Genomic DNA, 6,522 nt, shown 5'->3' on the forward strand with positions numbered 1-6,522 from the left:
CCGTCTGTCTGGCGAGCGCACACGCCCTATAGCGAAAACCTCTCCAAAAAAAAAAAAAAATCTATTCGATGACTGCAGTAAGATATATAGCCCCAGCTAGGTGCTACTTTATAGGATGCATAAAGTTAGACTTGTGTTCATGGAAATGTATATATCAGCTGTGTTTGTTATGAAAACATTTAGATTAAGATCTTTAGTAATTCAATAAAATGTGGGGGAAAACAGTATAGAAAGTAAACATAGATACTAGAGACAGTGTGGGAGGAGAGTGGGAGATGGCAGAGGGTAAGAGAGAGGGAATCAAGGATGGGGGAAAAAAAGGAAAACATACAGGAAACAAGAAATGGAAAATTATTTGTTGACAATAACATGTATGTTGATGTGCTTGATTGAAACAATATACAGTGTACTCTGGATGGAAAATGTCTCTTGTGTATGCTGTAATGTTGTACAGTGAATGAATGTAAATAAATAAATTTAAATAAAAAAAGAGTAGCTGTATTGATCTTTATGACCTAATCTCAGAAGTCATGAAAAAAAATCATGCAGTACATGCATCTGCCTAAAATCTCTAGAGGAATATAAAAGAGAAGGGATTGTGATGAGGTCACCCACACCCCTGGGGAACTGATTTCTCACATTGACTCTTACTGGTGAGCACACGCTCTCTATGACAAAAACCTAAAACAAAATGAAAACTTTATAAAGAAAAATATACTTGTATATGTCACAAAAAAAGTGAAATTTACAGTATAGTTACTTTGGAAATTTGTGTACCTTTTACTCTGATTTCTTGTATGATATAAATAAATTATATAAATATATATATATGTATACACACATATATAATATATAGTATGGTATAAAGATATATAAAAAACATATAAAATCTCCCCAAGTATTTATGGGGAGACATTTTGAAGCTTGACCTTTTGGTTTTCTATAATACTTAAACCTCTAAGTAGGTGTTTGTTTCTCTAGAACATATTATCGTTGACTTTTCCTATAAAACAGAACATTAAGTTATAGCTCCTGCCTGCCTTGAGTTGTATTTTAGACTTTATTGTTGTCTTTATGCTCCTTGGGTTACTTATTGGTTTAGGCTGGCTGTAACAATTTCATGCTATACCCAAGAATTAAATCTGATCCTTAATATTTGATATTTTGCTAGTGCATCTACTGATAAGAAATTTTTGAATTAGAAAATAAACTCTAATCTCTCCTTACCTATTTTATGTTTATCACAGAGCTCAAGGACTCATTGCAAAACTTTTGTAAGTACAGACACTATATTTGATCCCAGAACAATACATTTTAGACTGGCTTAGGGTTACTGATAGCTTACTTTAAAGAGGAGGAAAACAACTGAACACAAGTTTGTTGTCATTAGAACAGTTTGTGAAAATATGGCATAAACATGTTTTTACTTTCCTCTTATTTTAAATATGACTGTACAAAGCTAATATTAATACCAATTATGGTTAACCTTAAAAATTACCCAAAATATTGACATTAATGCATCATATAACAAAGTGTTTTTAGTATATTAAACTTTTGTTCTCATTCTTCCGCCATCTGCTGGTCCCACAAAAGACCAGCAGATGGAGTAATGGTCATGTCACTGGACTCCCACATAGCCAACTGTGGTTTGAAGTCTGGACCCAGAGCCTTAAAACTCAGATCCTGAGAGAAAAATGGAAGAGAAGGGATCATGGCATCTTGTGCTTTACAGAAAATTCATATAGGGATAACTGAAACACAAGTATAAAAATATATTTGACAGACCAGGTGGCAGTGTAGTAGTTAAGACAGCTGGATCCCACATGGCCAACTGCAGGGTTCAAGTCCTCAGTTCAGCAGCTTGAAAAACATGTGTGTGTGTGCTCAAAATCCAGAAAGAAATGGAGGAGATGGGATTGTGGTATGAGCATCCCCCATGGAAGGGGGCTTTCTTACCTACCCTTTCTTTTTATCTGTCTCTCTGAAGAGTGCACATATCCTCTAGCAAATTAATTTGTGTGACACACGCACACACACACACACATAGATATTTGGCTATAGGCAATTTTTTTTTACTACATCAACTAGTGCTACAGAAAAATAGTTACATTTGAAAAGATGTTGGGCAAAAACAACATCAGACAAGACAGTGATGTCAACAAAGGACTTCAGTCTTAGGGCAAAAATGAGTGAAGAGTCTGGTACACAAAAGGAAAGGGGCCTCACTTCTGATACCAACTCCACTCAGCTCTACATACTCCTCTGTGCAGACCTGTGAAGGCAGCTGTAGAGAAAGCCATGCCATCCATCCAGGAGATGAGAGCTTGCAGTGGGCCTTCCTATCCTTTCAGGAGCTCACACAATTCAGAATGGAACCTCAGCAGGACATTGCCTCATGGGCCTGTCCCCACATTCACTGAATAAAAAGCCTGCAAGAGGCAGAGAACAGACACTCTCAACAGAGAACTGAACTATGGGAAGAAAGCAGGTGGGACTCGGCTCCTACCCACTGCAATGACTCAGGACCCCCGCCCCTTGGATGGAGAAAAAGACCAGGGAGCCATCAATAGCTGCTACTCAGGTCTAGAAATTTCTGACAAATGATTTAGCAAGGTATTTTCTGAAGGATGGGTCAAACTGGATTTCAGATCAAGCCCATCTATGTGACTTAAACTAACTGTAAACTGAGTACCAATGCAACTGAGTACCATAGCACCAGGAATAAAATAGATGGTTGTTAGCTCACTGAGCCTCATTTTATATTAAGAATGTCTACAGCGGACATGTTTAATGCTGGGCAAGGTTGGTGCCAGGCATAGGCACTATTGTGTAAAGAAAGGGTAGAAGAGAAACTTGCAGTTTGGAAAGGTCCAGCAACAGCACCAGCCATTCCATAGTGTGTGGAAGGGGGCAATATAACATAGGACTATTTCCCATGTGCCTGCCATGGACTGTTCCTGGGCTTGGAGCTCTAGAGATGCTCTTTTGGCCAGAAATGGCATCTGTCTAGAACAAGTGGTCCCTGGCTATGGCAGAGAAGAGACTGGGGCCAAGAGGGCCATAGTGGTAGATCTGGGCTTTTTCTTCTAATGGATTAGGAGATCCAACAGTAAGTCCACTCTAGATTGCAAAAAACACCTTTGTCTATTTCTTAATTCCTGAATGCCAAATGTTATGAATAGAAAATGCTGACACTGCAACCAAGATGTTGCCTTTCACTAGGTCTCATCTAAAACACCAGTCCCTTCTCTTTCTGGGAAATCACCTGTTTCTGTAAAATCAGAATATGAAAGAGTCTGGTCAAAGTCACGGGCCAGCTGCTTCTGTTGCTGTCCTCAACACACTGTCATACTAATTCTGTTAACCCTATATAGCCTCATGATAGCGAGGTCAGAAAAAATTACCAGGTTACCTCTCTCAATAATAACAAGGTTAATATTTCTAAACAAACTCTCATTTACACAAGTATACAAAATCCAGAGTAGACAGTGATTTACTTCACACATGCCCAAGGGAAAACTGGCTTTTGTCCTAGGACTTCTACATGTGCCTTACATGGAGTCTCTTACTACGAGATGTCCATACTGAGTTTGCAGATTTGGGTTGTGACTCTTCCAAACTATGTGGGTTGTGAATTACCTGCCTAGGGGAAAGAGAAAGACATATGTTCAAATGGAAATTAAATAAATGTTGGATGGATTCCATGATGGTCTTCAACACATACGTTTCTGAATAGTGTTTGACACCAGTTAGCACCAGCACAGGACTCTCAGTGTACTTGGACTGAAACTTTGCCATGCCTGACCCAAGGAGGCCTCCTTGGTGACTAGGAAGCAGTGGCAAGCACAAAGAACATACTGGCCTTTCTCCCAGACCTTGACAGGCAACAGAAAATCTCCCCAAAGCTACCCCAAGTCTTCTTAGAAGGCCACATTGCCATGGGCTGGCATTCTCAGAACAGCTCTCCACTACTTTATGACCTGTTTTCAAAGAGGCTAAAACCAGATTCTACCAGGAGTATAGGGTCCCAGAAACTGCAGCCCTTCCATGAACCACAGGAGAATCAGACTGAGGATGTCTGCCCTCCTTTCAGGAGGTTTCTGGCCCAGAATTCCAACTGCAAAAGCCCTCCTCCACGTCAGTCCAAACACAGCGAGAGCCTCTGCTCAGGAGCTCAACACCTGCCCAGGGCCCCTAGATGGCTGCAGCCACGTGCAGCTATTGACACCCTGGGCTAGGCTCTCGATACTCATCCCCAGGAGCTCAGGGAGGTGGAAGGCCTGGCTATGGTGAAGGAAGGGCACAGAGACAGGGGCTACAAAGCGTGAGAATCCAGGAGTTAGCAGGGGATGTGGAAGGTGGGCTGCTGGTATCAGCGCGGAGTCACTCGCCTCTTGCTGCCCAGGACTTCTCCAGGCCTTCGTTCAACTCATAGCGAAAAACAGTCTACTACTGCCACTCTCTCTCGCCTCAGAACAAATACTACCAGAATAAGGACCCTGCAAGGCACCACTTTTGCTAGTGACTGTGCCCGCCTCCCTTCCGGGTTCTACTGCACTTGTGCGGCACTGCGACTTCACCACTCCATGGCACACCAGTTCCTAGCAGTGATGGGAAGCAGAAGTGCTTGGCCTTCTTGAGAAAGGTGGCTGGGGTTCACACTGGCTCATTTCATTCATCCATAGGATTTCTGGGAGGTGGTGGTGGGTTTGATGGTGTCCTTGGTTGACGCCCCTGTGGGTTGGAGGGTGGTGGGTTGTGGGATGAGTTCTAGGGGGCGTGGCTCTGTGACCTGTGAGTGGTGGGTAATGGATGCACTCATTGATTCAGCAACTGTGCCAGGCACGTTTGGGAGTGTCACACGTTAATCTTCACAGGCCCTAGGAGATAGTACTGTGATTTTCCTTCTTTTATAGAGAGGAAACTGCAAAGTGGCTCTGCAACCTGTCTGAAGTCACACAGGTACTATGCCCGAGGAACCCTTGCCCTTTTATAACCCCAGCACTTATCCATCGCTAACCTACTCTACGCTTATTTGTTTTCCCATAGTTTCCATTCTGTCTGTCCCCCTGCTAGAATATAAGTTCCACAGGAGCAGGGACTTGTGAGATTTTGTGCACTCATTTCTGCCAGAAATGTTGAAACCGGAACACAAAGAATCCCAACTTATTTCTTAAATGAATAATGGCAGCACGACAAGCATTCATTTGGTTCCAGAGCCCCTCTCTCAGTAAGGCAGTGTTTATGTCATAAAGGATAATTGTGCTGTTCATCCATGTTAACTCTTAAACAAGAATGAGGCCCTGGATTTTTTTAAAGCTGAGGTGCGTCCTGGCCTGTTCAGGGAAGCTATGCTCTAAACTTCATCTTCTGGACTCCTGAAATATTCAGACAAGGTAGTGCGACCTCTGTCCTCTCATTGTCTCTGGCTGTCTGTCTCTCTGTCTGTCTTTTGTGCACTCTCTCTTTAAATTTTTAATTTTTAAAAAAAGTTTTGGGACCAGCAGTTTGCATAATGGCCATGTCACTGAACTCTCATGTAGTTGACCGCGATTCGAGTCCCGGACCTGGTGGCTTAAACTCACGCTGGGTGTGTGTGCATGTGTGCTCAAGATCCTGAGAGGAAAATGGAGGAGAAGGGATTGTGGCCATCTTCACTCTCCACACACTGAATGTCTAGATAGGCCTTTGTGCACAATAGCCAAGCATCTCAGTACTTTTAGAGTCACTGAAATCCTCAATGCTTATTGAACCTCCTGCTTTAAGGAAGACATTTCTTTTTATAAATCTGAATTAGTTGTGGGGAGCCACCCACATCAAAATGGCTGCCATGACCTTCACTTCTTACGGTGCGACCTTGACACAGACACCAGGAATGCAGACCCCCTGGTTCACACAGAGCTGACAGGTCCTCAATAAGGTCCGCTGTAAACCCCGCCTACCTCCCTCTGCCTTGTGTATATAAGAAAGCGCTCTAGTCCTCAATAAATGAGCGAAACCTTTACATCATCAAGAGCTGTGACACTGTGTGAGCTGTGATACTTCTTTCGCTCCCGTGCTGAGACGCTGCGCTGGTTCCAGACCTCCGCCCCCTCGCTCGAGTTTCCCTGCCCGATTCATCCCGTGGGTTTGGGACAATTAGTAATCTCTTTCTGTGGATACCACATTGCAAAGCACAGTGGAGGACAGATTTTTGTCACAAAATGACTAGAAACCACTGCAGAGGCACAAGAAATATGAGAAACCAAGAAAATATCTCTCCTCTAAGGGAAAAGAACAATCCCTCATCATCCACAGACAGTACAGTACAGTAGAACTCTTGGAAATGTCTGATAGAAAATTAGAATATTGGGAACCAGCCAGTTAGCGTAATGGCTATGTCGCTGGACTCCCACATAGTCGACCACGGTTCATGTCCCGGACCCAGTGGCTTAAAACTCACGCCAGGCGCGTGTGTGTGCGTGCCCAAGATCCCGAGAGGAGAATGGAGGAGAAGGGATTGCGGCGTGACCATCCCCCCTG

General features: G+C 43.2%; 1 pseudogene; it reads left to right on the forward strand.

Moving 5' to 3' along the window:
• Positions 1–4,238, forward strand: part of LOC102491113 (UAP56-interacting factor pseudogene) — a 9,729-nt pseudogene extending 5,491 nt beyond the window's left edge.
• The last annotated feature ends 2,284 nt before the right edge of the window (positions 4,239–6,522 follow it).

Source organism: Tupaia chinensis, unplaced genomic scaffold (genome assembly GCF_000334495.1).
Source record: "Tupaia chinensis unplaced genomic scaffold, TupChi_1.0 Scaffold138988_1, whole genome shotgun sequence".
NCBI lineage: Eukaryota > Metazoa > Chordata > Mammalia > Scandentia > Tupaiidae > Tupaia > Tupaia belangeri.